The sequence below is a fragment of the Heterocephalus glaber genome, unplaced genomic scaffold, assembly GCF_053883595.1.
Source record: "Heterocephalus glaber isolate CG9 unplaced genomic scaffold, H.glaber_assembly_v1.0 deba00001733, whole genome shotgun sequence".
Taxonomy (NCBI): domain Eukaryota; kingdom Metazoa; phylum Chordata; class Mammalia; order Rodentia; family Bathyergidae; genus Heterocephalus; species Heterocephalus glaber.
In genome coordinates, this window is record NW_028258444.1 from 650,923 (window position 1) to 676,034 (window position 25,112).

General features: G+C 37.8%; 1 long non-coding RNA gene and 1 pseudogene across 1 annotated transcript in view; both read right to left on the minus strand.

Moving 5' to 3' along the window:
• LOC147821452 (uncharacterized) overlaps positions 1-25,112 on the minus strand; it is a 148,464-nt gene that overhangs the window by 98,410 nt on the left and 24,942 nt on the right. The window lies entirely within an intron of this gene.
• Positions 8,231-15,077, minus strand: LOC147821454 (olfactory receptor 7A40-like; annotated as a pseudogene).

The following is a 25,112-nucleotide window of genomic DNA, read 5'->3' on the forward strand; positions in this document are numbered from 1 at the left end:
GGGTTCTTTTTAGTTCTTTATATGTTGTTGATATTTGTTCCCTATTCAAAGGATAGTAGGTGGAGCTTTTCTGCCATTCTGTAAACTGTCTCTTTGCTTTAATTAGCAGTAAAATACACCACAGTGGCACACACAACATCAGAATCCATGAAATGCTATGCAGTCTATTACATAAAAATATGGGCACAGATTACAGTTTTAAGTTTGAACACTGCTTTTTCTGCTTAGTCCCTCTGTAAGTTTGAGAAAGTTTTTTTTACTATTTTGCTTTGTGTTGTGTGTTTGTGTGTATACATGTTTTCTATTAGAACATCAATATCCTCACCTATAAGAGGGATGGTAATGCCTGCCACCGGGAAGTCTGCCTAAGATAGTAGAGAGATTATATTTAGCACAACTAATATATAGTAAACTCTAAAATGTCAACTATACTTTAACACATACTTTAATCATGCTTTACTCTGTTTTAGGAAACACTGTTGATAATACATAGAAACAACACAAAATTGAAGAGCTTAAACATTAGCAGCAAGAGTTCTCTAAATGTCTTGTAGAATTCAGCAGTGAAGCCACTAGGAATCAGGCTTTTCTTAGTTGGTAAGTTTTTAATTACGTTTTCAATTTTGTTGATTGATATTGGCTTGTTTATAAATTTTAGGTCTTCTTCATTCAACTTTGTTAATTCATATGTATCTAGGAATCTGTCCATTTCTTCTATGTTTTCCATCTTTTTTTTTTTTTCTTTTTGGTACCAGGGATCGAACTCAGGTCCTTGCACTTACACAGCAGGCAGCGAAACCACTGAGCTAAATCTCTGGCCCTATGTTTTCCATCTTATTGGTGTATAGTTTCCCAAAATAGGTATTGATGATCCTCTGTATTTCTGCTGGGTCCATTGTGATTTCACCCTTTCATTACTAATTTCATGGATTTGGTCCTTTTCTTTCCTTTTTTGATAAGGGTGGCTAAGGGTGATTTTTTTTTTAATTTTGTATATTCTTTCAAAGAACCAACTCTTTGCTTCATTAATTTTTTTGTTTCATTCTCTTAGTCTCCAATGCACTGATTTCTGCTCTGATCTTTACAATTTCCTCCCTTGTATAAGTTTGGGATTTTCCTGTTCTCCTTTTTCTAGTAGCTTGAGGTTCAGAATTGGGTTTTTTATTTGAGCTCACTCTGTTTTCCTAATATAAGTATTCACTGCTATGTGTTTCCCTCCTAAGGCTACTTTCATAGTGTCCCATACATTATGATATGATGTATTGCCATTGTCATTTAATTGTAGAAACAGTCTCATTTATTCTTTAATTTTCTCTGTGACTCATTGGTTGTTCAGCAGTGTGGTGTTCAATTTCCATGTGTTCATGAAATTCTTGTGGTTTCTTTTGCTATTGGTCTCCACTTTCATCACACTATGGTCTGATAATATACAGGGGATAACTGCAGTTCCTTTCCACTTACTTAAACATGTTCTATGGGTAGGTATGGTCCAAAGGGAAAGGGGAAGTAGGAGAGGCAGGCAAAAGGAAAGAAGGAAAAGGAATAAATATGAGAAAAAGGAAAATCAGAAATGAAGTCTTTCTAAATAGGGATCAGTAGAGGGGCTGAAGGGAGGGCAAGGGCATAAGGAAAAAAATAAGAAACAAAATATATAAAGGTACAAATTCCCAATGATGAATGTCAGGATAATGTATAGCTAAAGTGCACCAAGGAACTTAATTTAAAAAAACACTAAATCACATGGAAACACATAGAAATAAGAAAACACAATCCATAAGGTACAAACCCGATGGCAGGACCATGTCTCAGCTATAGAGCACTAATCTGTGGGGCCCTGGGTTCAATTATTGCAAGTAAAAGAAAGGAAGAAATGAAGAAAGAGAGGAAGGAAGGGAAAGAAAAAGGAAGAAAAAGAGATAGTTGAAGGAAAGAAGGGGGAAAGGGAGAAAATCTAAGAAACACATGGCAACACTGGAGGTAACAATGCAATAGTGAATGCTTCAAGTTAAAGTTTAAATTTCACCAGTGTGGACGTTAAACAGATGAGAAAAGGTGGAAATTTTGGATAGTGCTAGGGTAGAGATGCCATCAGAAGCATTACTAGGAGATGAGTTTCTGAACACTATATAAAATCCAGAAGGGCAAATTTGTAGATCCTCCAGCATTAAGTGAAAGAACAAGATAGCTTAAGAGATTCAGAGATAAAAATTTTAGAATACTTTTCCTTTCATTCTTTCTTTCTTTCTTTCTTTCTTCCTTCCCTTCTTTACTCTTACTGCCTGCCTTTAATAAACATAAGATTTCTTAGTGTAAAGCCAATGGACATGTCACAAAAAAGAGGCTTCTCTGCCAAGGAGTCTGCCCAGGGCCTCCTTCACATCCTTGTTCCTCAGGCTGTAGATGAAGGGGTTCAGCATGAGTGTAACCATGGTGTACATCACAGAGACCACTGAGGCTTGCTGGGAGGAGCAGGTGACTGCAGAAGTGAAGTGGACCCCAGCACCAATACCATAAAATAAAGACACAACTGACAGGTGAGACCAACAGGTGGAAAATGCCTTTTGCTTTCCCCTTTAGTGAAGTCATCTTCCTTAAGGATGAGAGAATTTGTGAGTAGGAGAAAAGGATCCCAATGACAGGGAAAACACCCAGAACACCAGTCATAATCTGGATCAACATGTTATTCAAGAAAGTGTCAGAGCAGGCCAATGTGAAAATATGGGTCAGCTCACAGAAGAAATGTAGAATTTCAAGATCATTACAGAAAGTGAAATGCATCATCAGAGAAATATTGAGGAGAGATATCGTGATGCCAATGAACCAGGTAATTAAAATCAGCAGGCCACAAAGGTGGGGATTCATTCTGAACATGTAGTACAGTGGGGGACAGATAGCCACAAAATGGTCATAGGCCATCACAGTTAGGAGTAGAGTTTCCAGGATAGGGAAAATCATGGGAAAATATACCTGAGACAGTCCAAGTAGGAGATGGCTTTGTTCTTTGCAAAAGCTTGGAAACAGCCCAAATGTCCATCACCTAGAGACTGGACTTTTTTTATGAAAGAGAGTACTACTCAGCAATAAAGAATGAGAAACTAGAGACATTTATAGCTAAATGGATGCATATTGAGGTGATACTCAAGTGAAGGAAACAGGACACACGTGTAAATACTGAATAGCTCCTCTGGTGTGACATACTAAAAGTGTAAGTAATCATCAAAATGTACAATAGATAATGGGAAATAGGAAGAAAAGGTCCAAAAGGGAAGGGGAACTGTGAGGGGTAGGGGAAAGTAAAGAAGCAAAAGTAATAAATATGAGATAATGAAAAAAACCAGAAACATCTTTGTAAATAGGGAGTGGTGGAGGGGTACAATGGAGGACATGGGAATGGGGAAAAAATAAGAACCAATATGTTTTGTAACGGTACAAATTCCCAAAAATGAATGTCATATTATATGCCTAAAATGTACCAATAAACTTAATAAAATTATCTAGGGATGTAACATCATACTGCTTACATCTCTGCTAATTCTTGTGTTTTCTTATTTTAAAGTATTATAATAACACATAGTAGTTGTTCAAATTACTGGACTTCCTTGTGGCATTTTCATACACACACACATATATATTTTTAATATATATATTAATATACATATACACTGCTGATTGTATCCAAATCTCTCTACTATTCTCTCTTACACACCCTGTCTCCTCTCCCTCTGCACTACTTTTTTTTTTTAATTCTTTCATTGGTACATTGTAGGTATACAACACAATTACATTTCTCATTGGGAATTGTACCTTTATGTAATGCATTTTGGTTCTTATTTTTTCCCCATTCAGAGCCCTCCCTTCATGCCTTCCACCCTTCCCTACTTACAAGGACTTCATTTCCAATTTTTTCATTCCTCATCATTTTTTCTTTCCCTTCTTTCCTTTCCCCTGACCCTCCCACTACCTCTACACCTTTGGACCTTTACTTCCTATTTTACATTATCGATTATTCATCCTAATCATTGGTACATTTTAGGTATACAATATAATGACATTCATCATTGGAAATTTGCACCTTTACATAGTCTCTTTTGGTTCTTATTTTTCACCCTTGCCCAGCCCTCCCTTCAACCCCTCCCGTCCTCCCTATTTACAAAGATTTTGTTCCTAATTTTCCATTTTCTCATATTAATCCCATTCCCTTCTATCCTTTCCCCTAGCCCTCTCACTTCCTTCCCCTTTGCCCCTTTTCTTCCTACTTCACATTACCTATTATACATTTAGTCCTTATTTACACTTTCAGTTTCTCACACCAGAGAAACTATTCGGTATTTACACAGGTGTGTCCTCTTTATTTCACTTTAGAGTATCACCTCAATGTGCATGCACTTAGCTATAAATATCTCTAATTTCTCATTTTTTATGGCTGAGTAGTACTCCATTTTATTAAAAAACCACATTTTCTTTATCCAGTCTCCAGTTGATGGGCATTTGGGCTGTTTCCAAGCTTTAGCTATTACAAACTGAACTGCTATGAACATGGGTGCACATATATCACTGTGGTATGATTCTTTTAATTCTTTGGGGAAGATCCCCAGCAGTGGGATAGCGGGGTCAAATGGGACTTCCAGTCCTAGTTCTCTGAGGTATCTCCATACTGATTTCCACAGTGCTTGCACCAATCTACACTCCCACCAGCAGTGGAGCAGGGTTCCTCTTTCCCCACAACCCCGCCAGCATTTATTATTGGTTGATTTCATGATAGCAGCCATTCTTTCTGGAGTGAAGTGGAATCTCAGTGTTGTTTTCATTTGTATCTCTCGAATGGCTAGTGATGTTGAACATTTCTTCATGTATTTATTTGCTATTTCTACTTCTTTGTCTGAGAAATGTCTGTTCATTTCAGATGCCCATTTTTGGATTGGGTCTTTAAATTTAGGAGGTCTGATCTTTTTAAGATCTTTATAGATTTGAGATAGTAGACCTTTGTCTGAGGAAGAGCAGGTGAAGATTTTTTTCCCACATTGTGGGTTGTCTCTTAACACAGCTGGTGGTTTCTCTTGCTGTGCAGAAGCCTTTTAAGAAGAAGAGATCCCACTTGTTGATTGTTTGTGCTACTTCATGGGCAACTGAGGTTTTGTTCATAAAATCTTTTCCTACACTGAGGTCTTCAAGGATTCTACCTAACCTCTGTTCCAACTGGTTCAGACTTTCTATTTTAATATTTAGATCTTTAATCCATTTCGATTTTAATTTAGTGCATAGTGAGAGATACAGGTCTAGTTTTAATCTTTGGCAAGTTGAAGCCCAGTTTTTCCAGCACCATTTATTAAAGAGGCTAGCTTTCCTCCAGTGAGGGTGTTTGGCTTCTTTATCGAAGATGAGATGGCTGAGTGTGTCTGGCACTGTTTCTACATCTTCTAATCTGTTCCACTGGTCCTCAGGTCTGTTTCTTTGCCAGTACCATGTTGTTTTTATCACAGTAGCTTTGTAGTATAGTTGCAGGTTGGGGATTGTGATACCCCCTGCCATGTCTCTGTTACCTAGATTTGCTTTTGCTATTCTGGGTCTCTTTTCCTTCCAAATGAATTTTTGGAATTTTTTCTCGAGGTCCATGAAGTATGCTGCTGGGATCTCAATTGGAATTGCATTAAATCTGTGTAGCAGTTTTGGAGGTATGGCCATTTTCACCATATTAATCCTTCCTACCAAGGAGCAGGGGATATCTGTCCATTTACTGATATCATCTTCAATCTCTCATTTCAGAGTGCCATAGTTTTCAGAGAAGAGGTCTTTGATTTCTTTTGTTAGGATGATTCCTAGGTATTTTAGTTTTTTGGATGCTATTGTGAAAGGAATTATTTGCCCTATTTCTCTCTCAGTGAGTCTGTCATTGGTGTAGAGGAACCCTATTGATTTTTATGTGTTGACCTTGTAACCAGCTACTTGACTGAATTTGGTTATTAAGTCTAGAAGACTTTTGGTGGAGTTCTTGGGTTCCTCTATATACAGTATCATGTCATCTGCAAATAATGACAATGTGACTTCTTCATTTCCTATCTTTACTCATTTTCTTTCTTTCTCTTGTCTGATTGCTGTGGCTAATGTTTCCAGAACTTTATTGAACAAGAGTGGTGATAGTGGACATCCTTGTCTTGTTCCTGATTTTAGTGGGAAGGATTTCAGTTTTTGACCATTTAGTATAATATTGGCTGTTGGTTTTTCATGGATGGCTTCTATCAGTTTGAGGTAGAGACCAACTATTCCAATTTATTGTGGGGTTTTTATCATAAATGCATGTTGGAATTTGTCAAATGCTTTTTCTGCGTCTATGGAGATAATCATATGGTTTTTGTCCTTGGCTCTATTGATATAGTGTATTACATTGATTGATTTGTGTATATTGAACCATCCCTGCATCCCTGGGATGAATCCCACTTGATCAGGCTGTATGATCTTCTTGATGATCTTCTGCATTCTGTTTGCCAGTATCTTATTAAGGATTTTTGCATCTATGTTCATTAGTGAGATTGGCCTATAGTTCTCTTTTTCAGTTGGGTTTTTCTCTGCTTTGGGGATCCAGGTGATGCTTGCTTCCAGGAATGAATGTGGGAGTATTGCTTCCCTTTCAATTTCAGTGAAGAGTTTAAACAGTAGTGGCAGCAGTTCCTCTCTAAATGGCTTGTAGAATTCAGCAGTGAAGCCATCAGGGCCTGGGCTTTTCTTCATTGATAAGTTTTTAATTACATTTTCAATTTCCTTGGTTGACATTGGGTTGTTCAGAATTTTTAGGTCTTCTTCATTCAACTTTGGTAATTCATTTGTATCTAGGAATTGGTCCATTTCTTCTGTGTTGTCCATCTTATTGGCGTATAGGTTCTGGAAGTAGGTATTGATGATCCTCTGGATTTCTGCTGGGTCTGTTGTAATTTCACCCTTTTCATTCCTAATTGCATGGATTTGGGCCTTTTCTTTCCTTTATCTGACAAGGTTGGCTAAAGGTTTGTCAATTTTGTTGATTCTTTCAAAGAACCAACTCTTGGCATCATTGATTTTGTTGTATCGTTCTCTTAGTCTCCATTGCATTGATTTCTCCTCTGATCTTTATAATTTCCTCCCTTGTATGAGCTTTGGTTTTGTCCTGCTCTTCTTTTTCTAGAAGCTTGAGGGTCAGCATCAGGTTGTTTAATTGGCCTCGATCTGTTTTCCTAATATGTGTATTCACTGCTATTAATTTGCCTCATAACACTGCTTTCATTGTGTCCCACAGATTCTGACATGTTGTACTGTCATTGTCATGTAATTGAAGGAACTGTCTGATTTCTTCTTTAATTTCCTCTGTGACCCATTGGCTATTCAGAAGTGTGTTGTTCAATTTCCACGTGTTTATGAAATTTTTTGAGTTCCTTTTGCTATGGATCTCCAATTTCATCACACTATGGTCTGATAATATACAGGGGATAACTTCAATTCCTTTGCACTTACTTAAACATGTTCTGTGTGTGAGTATGTGGTCTATTTTGGAGAATGACCCATGTGCAGCTGAGAAGAATGTGTCTTCTGATTTTGTGGGGTGGAAGACTCTGTAAACATCTGTTAAGTTCATTTGTTCAAGAGTTCGATTGAGTTCTAGTACTTCATTACTTAATTTTAGTCTAGTTGATCTATCTATTTGTGACAGTGGGGTGTTGAGGTCCCCCACTACAATTGTAGTAGTGTATATATGACTTCTCATGTCCGTTAGTATTTGTTTTATATAGTTGGGTGCACTAGTGTTTGGTGTATAGATATTTATGATTGTCATCTCTTCCTCGTGGATTCTTCCCTTTACAAGGATGCAGTGTCCATCTTTGTCTCTCTTAATCAGTGTTGGTTTGAAATCTACTTGATCTGCCAGGAGGATAGCTACTCCTGCTTTTTTTGGGGTTCCTGTCACATGCAGTATTGTTTTCCACCCTTTAACTTTCAGTCTATGAGTTTCCTTTTGAATTAAGTGTTTTTCTTGTATGCAGCATATTGTTGGATTTTGCTTCTTGACCCATTCTGCCAGTCTATTTCTTTTCATTGGTGAATTGAGACCATTAACCTTGATGGTTATAACTGAAACGTATTGACTTGTCATTGCCATGACTTTTTCTTTTTGTTGGGTTCTCCCCCTTTACATTTAATTTCTTGTCATGCCAGATGGGTTCATTCTGCTTTGCTTCCTGGGGTTGTGTTCCTCAATGTCTGTTCCTAGGATATTGTATAAAATTCTTTGGAGTGCTGGTTTGGTATTCATGAAGTTCCTAAGGTGCTCTTTGTCATGAAAGTATCTTATTTCTCCATCCATTTTGAAAGATAGTTTTGCAGGGTACATCAATCTGGGTTGGAGGCTGTTTTCTTTTAGGGCTTGGAATATGTCACTCCAAGCTCTTCTTGCCTTGATGGTTTGTGTTGAGAAGTCTGCTGTGATTCTGATGGGCTTTCCTTTGTATGTGATTTGTTTCTTTTCACTGACTGCTTGTTGAACTTTGTTCTTCTGTTGTGTTTCTGGAATCTTAACAATTATATGCCTATGTGTAGATTTTTTTTGATCAAGGCTATTTGTAGTCATATATGCCTCACTTATCTGTATGTCTAGCTCTTTTCCCATTCTTGGGAAGTTTTCTGCCATTATTTCTGTGAAGAGATCTTTTATGTCATCTCCACTCTCTCCTGTTTCTTCATTGAGCCCAATCAATCTTATGTTATTCTTCTTTGCATCATCTAGCAGCTGCTGGATTGATTTCTAATGTTCCCTTAGAATTTTGAAGCAATTTTTCTTTTCCTGGTCACTAATTGCAATCTTATCTTCTATATCTGAAATTCTGTCCTCACATTGGCTCATTCTGCTGTGTAGACTTTCAGTGGAGTTTTTCATGTCTGGGAAATCTATTTGCATCTGTTTTATGGATTCCATTTGTTTCTTATGTTGGGATTCCATCATGTTCCTGAGGTCCTCTCTAGATTTATTAATCATTTCTTGTACTAGGGGCACAATTTCTCTTGTTATCTGAGAAATTATTTCTGATTTCATTTTTTCCATATCCCCTTTTGTCGCCAGTTCAGTGTGTCCAGGTGGTTGAGTATCAGAGGATTCCATCTCATTTCCCTTTGGGGTTGCTGTAGGTGATCTGGAAGTCTGGTTTTGAGACTTATTTATGTGTTTTCTCATTTCGTCTGGGCCAGGGGGCTGTTAGCGCCTGCACGGATTACCTCCTCTGAGCTGGGTGAGGTGGGCCAGGGGCCACAAGCAGCTGTAGGGATGGTGACCCAAAAGCCCTTTCTTGTGGGCTTGGAGCAGCGGGAGGGATGGTGGCTGGGAAGTCCCTTCCTCTGGACCAGGAGCAGTGGGATGGCAGCTTAGAAGCCCCTCCCTCTGGGCCTAGAGCAGTGGGAGGGATGGTGGCCTTGAAGCACTTTCTTCTGGGCCAGGAGCACTGGGACAGAAGGTAGCCCAAAAGCCCTTTCCTCTGGGCTGATAGCACCGGGAGGGATGGTGACTGGGAAGCCCCATCCTCTGGACCAGGAGCAGTGGGACGATGGCTCAGACCTCTGGGCCAGGAACAGCAGGACTCAGTACCTTGGTCTGGTGGTCTGGTGTCCTCTGCGTCTTTGTAGTGTGGAACCAGGTGGCTACCTGTCTGCAGAGGGGTGATTCGGTGTCTTCCGCATGACTCAGAGCCTGGGTAGGGCATGCACAGACCTTCCTGTGTGTAGCAGGCTGATTCGGCGTGTTCTGTGTGACTCAGGACCTCGGTAGGGCATGGGCTTCCTAGCTTCAATTAGTCCTGTCTTTGGACTATCACTTTCTTCTCCAAAAAAGAGGAACAAAATAATTCAGCTGTTAAAGGTGGAGGTGGAAGGAATCATCCCCCAAGATTGAGCCTAAAAGAATCTCAGTGCAATGTAATTATACTTGTTTTAGAATATTTTTAGAGATCACCTTGATTCTCCAACTTTCTCATTATTCCTTGGTTTTTCAATGTGATTCTGATATTCTTGTCATTGATATGTAAAGTCTATTTCACAACATTTGACTTTTAACTAGTTATGAGATTTTAAAAAGTTTAGTGACTAGTTTATGGTGGAGGTGATGTGTGCCTTAAGGGGTCTTAGTGTGTATTTGTTGATCTCTATCATAACATGGTCTCAGCCTTGTGAGCAATCCAAGGTAGCCTGCTGTAGGACAAGGACAAAGAGATTAGGCCAGCAGTCACTCCAACAACCACTCCAAAGACAGCTAGTAGCACATTTGGGAAACGTCACCATAGATTACCAAAGTACCATTCGTAGATTCACATCTGAATATAAAACATGAGCAAACCAGAAAGGATCATGAAACTTCTCAGCATATACTTTTATATAATAAAGAAAATATTTTATTAGTGTTTGTGTTACATAATGAATGCATACATTGTGTAGAATTCATACACATATTATGTCTTGATTGTTATTACTTCTCTCCTCTCACCTTCCCATTTCCCTCTTTCCTAAATCCCCTTCTGATCTCCACCAAATCTACTTTTCTGTTTCCTATCATCTACCTTTAATTTAGGTCTCTGTATTATTTATATGTTGGTTTTCTCTTATAAGACAGTCCATGAGATAGCTAACCTTCTGTGTCAGATTTATTTCATTTAGCATTTTGGTCTCATGATGTATTCATTTTCCTACAATCCCTCAGATTTATCTTAAACCATTTATTTTGGGAAGACTTATTACACAACATTCACTTGCTTAGCCAATAACGTATGGAAATATCCTTGATCATATTCAGAATAAGCTGATGCATTTTATATTGGACATTTGTTCTGATATTTGAAGTCAACATTTCTGATTATTTGATGGTCTGCATTTATTTTTGATAATATTAAATAGTGAGCAGTGGTGTGTTTCCATTCCAGGTAACCTCAAGAGAGCAGGTGGATAAGTATGTTAAGTCAGGAAAAGAAGATATGCTCATAACACATTTCAAGAACCATAAAAATTTAATTGTGGGAGGGCCAGGGATTTAGCTGAGTGGTTTTGCCACTTCCTGTGCAAGCACAAGGATCTGAGTTCGATCCCCAGTACCAAAAAAAAAAGGTTAATTGTAGGAGCCAGGGATTTAGCTCAGTGGTGCTGCTGCCTGCTTCAGCAGCACAAAGTCTAAATTCAATCCCTGGTGACAAAACAAAACAAAAAACACATGAAACAAAAGTTAATTGTGGGAGATTATCCTACTAAGGACATTATTTTGATTTTAGATTTATGTGAAATTTATTCTTTATTCATGAGGTCAAAGAGAGCTTAGAACATAAATAAATGAAAATTACAGTTTCATACATATTGTTTCCTCACCAGCACTTCGACATTTATAACAAACTTTGAAAAGGAAGAAAAATTTTGTCCAGAGAAATGAAAGTAATCATATTTTTAGAAAGTGCAGGAAAACGTTAACCCAGGTGACACATTGAATAATGTAGAACCTAACACCAAATTCTCCAGTCCATTGAATGAAACCTCTAGACATGGTCTCTAGCATAACACCAGCTCTGCTTGTGAACAATCCAGGCAATTCAAGAATAATTGCACATCAATGAGCAGATGTACAAAATTAAACTAATTTTCATAGATGTATGACTGAAATTCAACTTTTTTAAGAAGTACTCTAACACCACGTTAAACCAGTCGATCTGTGCAAACTTTTTTTTCTGTGCAGGTTACACATTAAACGTGTTTTTGATAGTAATATTTCACTATCATTTTTTGACAAGAAATGTACAATCCACTGTGAAAAACGTGCAGAATAAGAAAACAGTATCATTAGAAGGATAATAATATCCCATAGGCAACTATAAAAACAGCAGTTTGAAGGTTATATCATAAAGAAGAACACTAAAGTTAACAATTGTGAAAGGAATAAGGGAGAAAAAATTGAAAAGTTGGGGTCTCAGAATTTCTTTTATTTGAAAACAATATAATGACATCAATTCCCTTGTGTTATTCAACAGGAGTAGTTCGACACATCACTCTGTGAGACTAATGAAAATATCCAAATTGTTTCTGGTGCTTAATTAGAAAGAACATCGGCAAAAAATTAGACACATAAAATATTGGATATCAGAGAAAGTACAAATCGAATGAATGAGGTTGTTTAAATTCCATCCAGCAGCTGAAATACAAGAAGTAACAACTTCTGGGAATAAATTGCAACAGCAAATTCTACTTCACTATTAGAATTAGGAATAGCAGTGTTCAGTTCTGAGCCTTAGAGTACCATGAAAGCATGAACTTTCTGTAAACAACTTTTTTCATAACTTCCCTCTGAAGAGTCTTCTCAGAGCTCCCATTATATCCTTATTCCTCATACTGTAAATGAAGGGGTTCAGCATGGGTGTGACCACACTATACATCACTGAGGCTTTTGCAGTCGACTGTGAGTTTTCACTAACAGAAGAACTAAAGTAAACACCCAGGATAGTAAAATAGAATAAGGAGACAACAGAGAGGTGAGATGTACAGGTGGAAAATGCATTATGCCTCCCATGAGCTGATGAGATTGCATGAATAGCAGAAACTATTTTAGCATAAGAGTAAAGAATACCAACAAAGGGACCACCACCCAAAAGCACAGATGCAGAATACATCACATTATTAGCAAACATATTAGAACCTGCCAGTAGGATCAATTGATTAAACTCATATTTAAAAAATGTGGAATTTCCAAGTCTGTGCAGAATGACAGCCTCAATGTCATTAAGCTTTCTAACAAGAAATACAAGGCAGCTCTGACCCAGGACACCAGCACTGGAAATCCACAGAACCTGAGGTTCATGATGACCAAGTAATGCAGAGGGTTACAGATGGCCGCAAAGTGGTCATAGGTCATCACTGTCAAAAGCAAGCTGTCCAAAACTCCAAAGAGTGTGAAGAAGTATACTTGGATGATACAGCCTTCATAAGTTATGACCTTGTTATGGATCTGGATATTCACCAGCATCTTTGGGATGCTGGTACAGATGAAGCTGACATCTGCAAAAGACAGGTTGGAGAGGAAGAAGTACATGGGTGTGTGCAGGTGGGAGTCTGAGATCATGACTAGAATGATGACCAAATTCCCAAGCACAGTGACCAGGTACATAAACAAGAATAGTCCAAAGAGGTAGGGTTGTGAAGTGGAGTTCTCTGAAATTCCCAGAAAAAAGATTTTGTAAATTTGTGTCTCATTTTCCTGTTCCATTATAGTTGGTGTGACTAACTGGAAAAGAGAAAAATACTGTGACACAATTACAGAATACAAACCTGAGAGAAACACCATCATTCAGACTGAACAGTTAAAACACCAATTTTGGGGGGAGGGTACCGGGAATCAATCTCCTGAGGCCATGTTAACATGTTGTTCTTCTCACATCTATCACACTTTTTAAATGAAATGGGTGCCAGGCAATATGTTAACATGAAAATATTTTCTTCAATGTATGTATGAATTGTACCTAGAAACCCAGTTTGTACAATTATGAGCATTTGTAAATCTCTAATACACATAAAACCTGGGGCTTCTATTTTCACACTGCCATTTTCTAGCCGTTATTTAAAGAAATGTCAAAGCTCTGAACAATAAACATAAAGAGTGCTAAACTGAATGGATCTGAAAGAATGGCTTCTAAGAAAGTAAAAGCTTCTTTGTTTCTGGCTACTTTCCAGCTCCAATTATTTCTGCTGGAGAAATAAAAAAAAACAAAAAAGAACAAAAGTTTTCCATAGGGCAAAAGTGATATTTTTTTGTTGTGAAGACATTTATGGATTTAATATTCAAACAAGGGAAAAGCTAAAAAAGAAGAAACCAAGTTTCAAAAAGAAGTCTAAAAAGAAAAATACAATTTGCTTATTTTCATATGAAACTTTAGAAATTTGTCCTGCACCATTCAATATGGATTTGAGTAATTGGGATTTTTGAATCTTTACTCACTGTAGTGGATTAATGGTCAGGTTGTAATGCCCAACTGAACTGAATCAGTATGGCCTGAGCATGGAAGATCCACCTGAGGATTGTTGTCAATAGCCGTAAAAAGACAACTAGAGCAGAAGATCTTGGCCTGCTGATTTTCTAGGAGAAGCTTGCTGAGGATGGTTTTCCTGGTGCAAACTAGGCTGTTCTCATTGGAGGAGGAGCATGGGGCCTCACTGTCACTGGGAATGGCTGCTGTTTTTGTCAGAGGAGCTCTGATCTTCACCATGAGCATCACTTCCTGGCTCCAGTATGGATACTTCAGCTTGGTGGCACAAATCCTTTACCTCATTGACATAGGTTTTCTGGCTTCCACCACTGGCCTTTGAGCCTTTCAGATGCAGATCCTCAATATGAACAAGCATGAGACATTGCCATGTGCTCTATGCCACTGGCTGGACTCATGGAGGACATTGCCTTGGACTCTAAGCCTTTAGCTGGATTTGCATGGGACATTGCTGTGATCCAGGTCCTTGGTGGGGTTTTTTGGGTGCCTAGTGTGCAGTCAATCTCTTGCATACCTTTGCATTTGATTTTTTGGATAATTATTGTAAAATAATCCTATAAACTATGCGTCCTGTAGTAAATGCATTCTCTTGCCAAAACCCTGACTAGAACACTCACAGATAATAATTGTACATATTTATAGTTACAATGTGATGTTTTAATAGTTGTAAGCATTAATCATTAAATTATGAGAATTAGCATGTCCACTACTTCAGATGTTTCTGATTTGATGAGAATTATTCATATCATCTCTTCTAGTTATTTTTAAATCCCTAATATGAAATAGTTCTAATCACACTACTGTGCAAAACCACATCCAAATTCAGGCTTCCCATCAACTGCAACTGCATCAACTCTTCAACTTCTCTCCACCTATCCAACATTTTAGGTCCCCAGTTTCTGGTAATTATTACTCTATCTATTGTGTGAGAGCAACTATTTAAGATTCCACAGTATTTGTTTTTCTGTGGATTGAGCTGGAAATTTTAAGATAAATACCAACTGGTTTTTGTGTATTTGAAGAGTAAATGAAACAATCTATTCTCTGTCTGTCTCCCCTCCCCCCTCTCTCCTCCTCTTCCCCCCCCCCTCGCTCTGTCTCTCTCTTTCAGTTTGTTGTGGAATGTTTTCTGTGCTACTTCCAAGCATTCACATTTGAACTCTTTAGACAATTCATTCGGAGCCCTAGACCTGGTTGTAATCTTCAACCATCATGCACAGAACTCCCTAGACCTTATTCAATAAAATCCTGCATGCACCACGACAATTTTGAATTTTTACACTGAGTAAAATCTGCATGTATCTACTCACTGAGGGCTTCACATAACATGCACCTTTATTACTCTGTGTTTTATCATACATTTATGGTGCAAGATGCAAACGAGCAGAGACTTCACTTGTTATGTTCATCTTTTTGTTCTCACAGGAATGTGTGAATACTTCTGTATTATGCAGAATAAAATTGTAAAAATAAGAATTAGAGAAAAATGACAGGGAGATAACACCAAATTAAAATGAATAAGCATAAATGTATTTAAAAACTAAATGGAACAGCAAACATTGAGTGAAAGGAGATATATAGTACCAATAATTGGATGCTCTTCAGGTGGATTAATAATTCAACTAGCAGACGCCTACCTGTAAGTATGTATAATAAAGCATGTTACTTGAATTTTGCATCCTCTAGAATAGTGGTGGCCAACCTATGGCATGAGTGCCACAGTGGGCTGTTTGTTATCACTGATAGCTCTAAATGTTCATCATTACTGCTCCAGAATATGCCTAGTTTCTATTTCTTCAATAAGTCAGGATTTACGCCTCTGCATATAGAGATATTTAATGTATGCAAGGAATGTATGTCAATTTAGTTGGTAATTCCTGAATAGTTACATAAAAGCTGGCATAAATGGCTATTTGTATGGAGGATATTTAAGTTGATCACCTACATCACATTTCTTACAAGAAACTGGATGCATTAAGGACCTCAGTATGAAAGTAAATGTTAAATTTTACATAACCATCAATAAATTACATAAACTACATGGGTGTGCAAAATCATCTGATACAAGGAAAGAAACTCAGAATTAGGAATGTAGACCTATTTGGTAATAAAATTTAAAATATTTTATATCTGAAAGTATCTAAAATCTAAAACCCTAAAATTTGATAGAAAGAGACTTAACTGGAAAATTTCATTGAAAAGCTGAAAAATATAGAAAATGGTCATGAGCTACTAAAAAGCAAATCAAAATGATGTTCCTATTCAGATATAAGAAATGGTCTCATTTCACTCAATGATGCTCCAGAGGTAAATATTCATTTCTCTATTCCACTTAATTAACTGAACAAGTCCTTAGAAATATTCAATTTATATTGAAATTACTTTAAGCATCTCAATCTCTGTTCTAATAGAGCTTCTGTTTCAATTGCTTAACTGTTTACTCTGAGCCTTATATTTCTGCATTGAATGTTTCCTTCTTTTTTGTGCATGTTTCCTAAACCTATCAACGAATAAGTCAAACAAGCCATCGATCGATCTCAGTGATACTGAAACTCTGGCCTGGGCCAGTGTGGCTCTTGGGTATCTTAGGTGGAAGTACTTGTCTCCCAGGCTCTCAGGAGCTTCCTGCTGCAAATTCTGCAGTGTTGTTCACCTGGATGCGTTTTCTGGATGAAAGGGCTTCATGGTAACTCACATTCCTCCCTGAATAGTTTACAATGCAGATGTAAGCTATGTTGCCACCAAGACAGTATGAAGGGGTCAACTATTAGTCCCCAAGTCAGATCCAGGAAACCAAAGTAAACAACCACATCCTATCCAGACCAAAGTTGCACACTCTGAGGGACTTAAGGGAGATACTTAAAGCTCTGTATATCTGCTTGTTAAGCACATCTCCCTCTTTTTATCACAGCCCTGAGCAGATAAATTCCCCCATGAAATATTGCTCTGCACAAAGCAATTTTCCTTGGTTATTCTCAGGTCCCCAAGACAACAAGTTAAATACCAGGTGAATTAGTTCCTATTACTTCTTTTCCATGATGTCTTTGATTCTACAGTTGTCTAATTGCCTAACTCCCAGTTAATCCCAGAACTAGACTACTGTTTTATGCAAAGTTTGACTCAGAGAATCTTTCTTGACTAGGAACCTTGGATTCTCAGTGCCTTTCATTGTGCTGTGGATAAAACTGATATCTTCAAAAAATTTTCTATTCCATTCCTCAAGAAGGAATTTAACTGTGAAGCCTTAATATACAACCATGAATACTGCAAAGCTTGCCTTCTTGATAGTTTTCAAAACAATATAATTATAATATTATACCACATATTAGGAGCTCTCATTTGAATCATATAGATCTCTTGATAATTCAAGACATCAGTTAGATTTTAATGAATATTAATCTAAGATTAGCAATCTATAAGCCTTGTCTTTTTAAAGTATACTCTGTTGTCTCCACTGTTATGAGCCTCATTCTACACTTCAACAACTAGTGCTCAGAATGTAAATAATCTGCCCAACTCGAAGTTCGTATCTAAATATATGAATTTTAGAGAGTGAGAAATATTCAGTTTATAACAGAATAAAGAGTTATAAGGCCAGAGAACGAATGCATAGAACATAGCAGTTGCTCAGGTGATATTTCTCATGAAAAAATGCAAAGATAATTTGATAGTACAATTATATTGAGATGTCAATTGGACACACTGGTGCCTTAACTCAGGCTGGTAGATGAGGGACAGCATGCAGTGTTGGGAAAGGCTATAGTGGCATAAGGTTTACAAATGTGGAAAAAAGCATTTGGTGTGGCAAATAAAGAAATTATAGAAGACCAGAGAAGGGATACCTTGGGAATGTCTAGGGAAGGGGTCTTGGAGACAGTCACTGCTCTGCTCAACTTGAGGGAAGATACACAGCAGGGGAATAGCTGGGTCAAATGGGACCTCTAGTCCTAGTTCATTGAGGTATCTTCATACTGATTTCCACAGAGGTTGCACCAGTCTGCACTCCCACCAACAATGGAGAAGGGTTCCTTTCACTCCACACCCTAATCAGCATTTGTTATTGGTTGACTTAATTACAGCCACTCTTTGTGGGGTGAGGTGGAATCTCAATGTTGTTTTCATGTGCATCTCTCGAATGACCAATGATGTTGAACATTTTTTCATGTTTATTTGCTGCTTTTACTTCTTTGTCTGAGAAATGTCTGTTCATTTCAGATGCCCATTTTGAACTGGGTCTTTGAATTTGGGAGGTCTGATTTTTTTCAATTCTTTACATATTCTCGATATATATTTGTCTGAGATACAGCTGCTAAAAATTTCTTCCCACATTGTAAGCTGTCTCTTAGCTGTGTTGGAGGTTTCTCTTGCAGTGCAGAAGCTTTTTAATACAATGAGATCCCAGCTGTTGATTCTTTGTGCTAGCTCCCATGCTACTGAGGATTTGTTCATAAAGTTTTTTCCTATGCCAATGTCACCAAGAGTTCTACCTAACTTATCTACCAGCAAGTTTAGTGTTTCTGTCTTAATATTTAGATCTTTAATCCACTCGATCTTAGTTTAGTGCATGGTGATAGGTATGGGTCTAGTTTTAATCTTTGGGAGGTTGAAATCCACTTTTACCAACACAATTTATTAAATAGGCTGTCTTTCCTATAATGAGGGTGATCGGCTCCTTTGTCAAAGATGAGGTGGGTATGTCTGGAGTTGTTTCTGCATCTTCCAATCTATTACAGTGATCCTCGAGTCTGTTTTGATGCCAGTACAATGCTGTTTTTATAACAGTACGTTTGCAGTATAGTTTCAAGTTGGTTATTGTGATATCCCCAGCCATGTCTGTGTTGCCCATAATTACTTTTGCTATTGTAAGTCTCTTATGGTTCCAAATGAATTTTTGGATTGTTTTCTCTAGTTCTGTGAAGTATACTGTTGGAATTTCAATTGGCATTGCATTGAATCTATATAGTAGTTTTGGAATTATGTCCATTTTCACTATACTGGTTCTTCCTACCCAGGAGCAAGGGATGTCTTGCCATTTTCTTGTATACTCATCAATCTCTTTTTTCAGAGTGCTGTAGTTTTCAGTGTAGAGGTCTTTTGCTTCCTTCGTTAGATTGATTCTTAGATATTTCATTTTTTTGGATGCTATTGTCAGAAGAATTGTTTCACTAATTTCTTTCTGAGTGAGTCTGTTATTTGTGTACAAGAAGGCTATTGGTTTTTTAGTGTTGACCTTATATCCAGCTACTCTGCTGAATCTGTCAATTAGGTCTAGAAGACTTTTGATTGAGTTTTTTGGTTCTTCTATGTAAAGTATCATATCGTCAACAAATAATGACAGTTTCACTTCTTCCTTTCCTATCTTTATTTCTTTTATTTCTTTCTCTTTTCTAATTGCTGTGGCTAGCTAATGTTTCCAAAACTATATTGAACAGGAGTAGTGATAGTGGGCATCCTTGTATTGTTTCTGATTTTAGCGTGAAAGTTTTCAGTTTTGACCATTTAGTATGATATTGGCTGTCGGTGTTTCATAGGTAGCCTTAATCAGGTTGAGATAAAAACATTCTATTCCAATTTTTTGTAGGGTTTTTAATCATGAATAGGTGTTGGATTTTGTCAATTGCCTTTTCTGCATCTATTGAAATGATCATATGGTTTTTGTCCATGACTCTGTTAATATAGTGTATTACATTGTTTGATTTACAAATGTTAAACCATCCTTACCTCCCTGGGGTAAATCCAACTTGGTCAGGGTGTATGATGTTCTTAATGACCCTCTGTATTGTTTTTGCCAGTTACCTTGTTGAGGATTTTTGCTTCTATGTTCATTAGGGAGATTGGCCTATAGTTCTCTTTTTGGGTTGGGTCATTCCCTGGTTTTGGAATCAAAGTAATACTTGCTTCCAGGAATGAATTTGGAAGTATTGCTTCCCATTCAATTTCCTTGTTGAGTTTAAAGAGTAATGGCAATAGTTCTTCTTTAAATGTCTTGTAGAATTCAGCAGTGAAGCCACTGGGACTTGGGTTTTTCTTTGGTAAATTTTTTATTATATTTTCAATTTCACTCATTGTAATTGCGGTGTTTAGAATTTCGATATCTTCTTTATTTAACTTTGGCAATTCATATGTATCTAGGAATCTGCCCATTTCTTCTGTGTTTTCCATTTTATTGGAGTAGAGGTTCTCAAAGTAGGTATTGATGATCCTCTGAATATCTGTTGGATCTGTTGTGACTTCACCTTTTTCATTCTTAATTGCATGGATTTGTGCCTTTTCTTTACTTTTTTGATAAGGTTAGCTAAAGGTTTATTGATATTGTATTTCTTTCAAAAAACAAACTCTTTGATTCATTGTTTTTTTGTATTGTTCTCTTAGTCTCCATTGCATTGATTTGTGCTACGATCTTTATAATTTCCTCTCTTGTATGAGATTTGGATTTGTTATGCTCTTCTTTTTCTGGCAGCTTGAGGTGCTGCATTAGGTTATCTGAGTATTCTGTTTTCCTAATATGGGTGTTCACTGCTATGAACTTCCCGTGTACAACTGCTTTTGTTATGTCCCATAGATTCCTGTATGCCATACTGGCATTTTCATTTACTTGTAGAAACTGTTTAACTTCTTCTTTAATTTCTTCTGTGACCCACTGCTTGTTCAAGAGGGTGTTAATCAGTTTCCATGTGTTTGGGGAGGTTTTGCAGTTTCTTATGTTATTGATCTCTAATTTCATTGCACTATGGTCTGATAATATACAGGGTGTCACTTCAATTCTTTTACATTTACTTAGACATGTACTATCAGCTAGCATGTGTTCTATTCTGGAGTATGACCCATATGCAGCTGAAAAAAAGGCATATTCTGATTTTGTTGGTTGGAACACTCTGTAAACATCTATTAAGTCCATTTGTTCAATAACTTGGATGAGTTCTAGAATTTCCTTGTTAACTTTTTGTCTAGATGACCTGTCTATTTGTGATAGTGGGGTATTGAGGTCCCCCACTACAATTGTTTTAGGGTTTCATTGGTTTTTCATGTCCATTAATATTTGTTATGTATAGTTGGGGGCATTCGTATTTGGTGCATATATATTTAGGATTGTCATCACTTCCTCTTGGATTGTTCCCTTCACGAGGATGTAGTGACCTTCTTTGTCTCTCTTAATTAGTTTTGGTTTGAAATCTACTTTGTCTGCAAATAAGATTGCTACCCCTGCTTTTTTCTGGGTTCCTGTGGTGTGGAGAACTGTTTTCCATCCTTTTACTTTTAGTCTATGAATTTTTTTTGAGTTAGGTGCGTTTCTTGTATATAGCATATTGTTGGATTTTGCTTCTTAATCCATTCTGCCAGTCTATTTCTTTTGATTGGTGAATTGAGCCCATTAACATTGACGGTTATAATTGATAGATATTGAGTCATCCTTGTCATGATGTTTTACTTTTGTTGGCTTTTTTGTTTCTTATTTTTCCCCTTCCCTTTAGTTTCTTACCTTGCCTGTTGGCTTCCCTCTGTTGGGCTTCATGGAGTTGTGACTGTCACTGCTTTTTTCTAGTATATTGCTTAGAATTTCTTGGCATGCTGGTTTGGTGTACATGAAATATCTCAGATGTTCTTTGTCATGGAAGTATCTAATTTCCCCATCAGTTTTGAAAGATAGTTTTGCAGGATACAACAGTCTAGGTTGGAAGATTTTGTCTTTTAAGGGTTGAAATACTTCACTCCAGGTTCTCCTTGATTTGAGGGTTGGTGTTGAGAAGTGTGCTATGATTCTGATGGGCTTTGCTTTGTAGATGATTTGTTTCTTTTCTCTAACTCCTTGTAGGATTTTTTTCTTCTGTTGAGTTTCTGGGATCTTGAGTATTATATGTCTAGATGTAGATTTTTTTGGTCATGGCTAGTTGGAGTTCTATATGCCCCACTTATCTGTATGTCCAAATCTCTACCTCTGTCTGGGACATTTTCCACTAATACTTCTGTGAACAGATATTTTTATGTCAATTGTGCTTTCTCCTGTTTTTTCATGGACTACCATCAGTCATGTTATTTTTCTTTGCATCATCTAGCGGCTGTTGGTTTCATTCTTTGTGGTCCCTTACTAGTTTTAAGAAATCTCTGTTTTCATGGTCTTTAAGTGCAATCCTGTCTTCTATATCTGATATTCTATCTTCACATTCCCTTAATCTGCTGTGGATACCTTCAATGGAGTTTTTATTTTTCTGAATATCTGTTTGAATCTGTTTCATGAATTTGATTTCTTATGTTTGGCGATTATGTTTCCATTTCCTTCTTATGCTGGGTATTCATGGCTTCCAGTGTGTTTCTGAGTTCATCTATTTTTTTTATCTGTTTGTGTTCTAGAGCTTCTATTCATGTCTTTCACTCTGCTCACCATCTCTGTAGTTATCTGGAAGATTATTTCTGCTTTGAATTTTTCTCTAGCCACATTCTTCTGTTTTGTTACTTCCTATGCTATCAGTTCAGGATGTCCAGGTGGTTGATTATCAGACTTTTCCACCTTGTTTCCCCCAAAAGTTACCCTCTGTTGGGTGGAAGCCTGAATTTGTGCCTTGCTTAAATGTCTTCTCATTTTTTGTTTTTGGTACTGTCCTTGGTTTAATTCCTGGGTTGATACTTCGAAATTGCTTATTGTAAGTATCTTTCTTGCTTGTAATTAGAGCCCTTATGGAATGACTGCTTCTCAGAGGTGTCTTCCAGGTATAGCTGGTCTTTAAGTTTTGAGTCTCTGATGATTCTAAGGCTATCTCATTTTCATTATATCAGGAAGGATCACTGACTAGATCAATAACAACACCTTAGCCCAAGTGATATAATCAGCAATGCCATAGCATTAAGTACATCTTGAAAATGACAATTTGTGGTAGTATTAATCTAGCACCTTTACCTGTATGAACTAAATCAAGATCGAGGACCAACCCAACATATATTTATAGTGAATAAACTCTTCAATATAACAACTTTACCCTTGGGATGGGGAGTTAGAAGGAGTTGGGGAGGGAAGGACAGACAGGGAGAAGGATAGGGGAAGTTTAGCAGTGAGGCCAGAGGACACAGGGCAGAAGGAAAAAGAGAATATTAAAGAACCCCAAATGAGGGCCAGAACAGGGACAAAAAGGGAGATGAATAATATGGGACAGAAAGAGAGCGAGTGTAAGAGAAAGAGAATGGAAAGAGAAAAGAAAGAAAAAAGGGAAAAACAAAAATTTGCAAAGAGTAGGAAAAAAATTAAAGAGGAGAAAAAGAAAAGAAAAGAGAAAAAACAATACTAATTTTGGAAATAAAAATGAAAATGAAGGGTCTCTTTCAGGGTATGTGTCTGTTGTCACAATAGAAAACGTGGGTAGCAGTGTGCAGATATAAGTCAATGATATAAGTCAGCAAGCCAGTTGCAGACCCATGAGATTCAGGCAGATGTCTGACTGCAAGTCCCAAGTTGAGCTCCTTGTCCTCCTTTAGGGTTGAATTCTGCAGGGTTGTACTGCAGGTTCCAGCTGCCCTTCCCCTGAAGATAGTACCAGTTCTGATGGGAGGTGATGATCGCTAGAACTTACCCAGTACAGTGGTCTGATGGTCTGGTGTCCTCTGTGTCTTTGTAGTTTGGAACCAGATGTCAGTACAGCCAAGAGGTCAGAGGAGCTGGGGGTGGGGGGTGGGGGGTCCAGTGGATTCCTGCCGGGGCCTGGGCTAGATCGGTGTGTTCCCCACTGCCAGGGACCCTGCTATGGTGTCTGCAGATACACCTGTCTGAAACTGGCTGGATCAGAGTGTTCCACATGGCCAGGGAACCTGTTATGGTGACTGCAGATGTGCCTGTCTGATAGGTATGTTTTACTTTAGGTGTAGGATTCTTTCAAGCATGGACTTGGTACACATCAATTTATTTCCCTTTGCATATCATGGATGGTCTTTCTATCTCCTTTGATGTATAATTAAAGTCTTCCTTGGTATAGTAATCTTGGTTGACAATTGTTTTTCTTTCAGAAGGTGACATACAACATCCCTTTCCCCATGCACTATAGGGTTCCTGCTAGTATACTTACAGTTAGCCAAATAAGGCTGCCCATAAGTATATCATCATCTTTTCTTTTTTATATTGCAAAAGCATTTTTTAGTTCTACACTTTTAAGACTATAACACATCATGGTACACATCTTCTGTAGTCATGTTTATCAGCCACCTGTACCCAGTCATCCACCAATTTCCAAAGATTAGGGAAGTTTTCGGTTCTCATTTGACCAATACGTTTTTTGTGCCCTTAACCTTGCACACAATCTTCATACTTTGCTGTCTTTTGTTTTTTTCTACTCAGCCACTGTACTCACAGGAAAGAGTATGTGCTCACTGTGGCTAACACTGGAAAAACTGATCTCGGGAACTTCTTAAACTGTGCGTATCAGGGGCTCAACCAGGTGTGTGTGTGTGTATGTGTGTGTGTGTGTGTGTGTGTGTGTGTGTGTAGGTAGAGAGGACAATCTTCCCTATGCATTTACTGTTGGTGTAATAGCTTGTCCTGCTTATCAGTGACTCCAACACACTGCAGAACCCCTCTAGAAACAACTTAGACTGGTAATCTCAAAGGGTCCTAACCGCTTGGTAAGGAAACAGCCTGTCAGCTGGTTAAAATCACAGGGGCTCTCAGTGATGACCCAGAAGCCCAGCCGAATTGCATGGCTCAGCCAGCAGTCTCAAGAGCTAGCAGATACAGAAATGGCCTACCTGCCCCACCAGAGCTAGAGACAAGGCAGGAAGTCTGCATTATATGAAACCTGCAGCTCTGCCTGCCCTGGTCCTGCAGTTATCAACTGGTCCATCCAGGATCATTCCCAGCCTCACTAGAAATGTTCTATCCTTGTCCAAGTACTCTGGAGAAACTCAGAGAAGATCTCATTTCCTGAGTTGGACATTCATCAAGATGAGAACACAGGGTGAGCTAGACAGGAAGCCATGGCAAATCTAAAAGAAAGTGAAGAAGTGCAATAATGGGTCCAAAAGAAGGGAGATCTGTGCAATGACAAATAATTCTAAATAATCTCAAAGTAGTTAGTGATCTTAAAAGCATAGCCCAAGACAAATAAAATTCATACA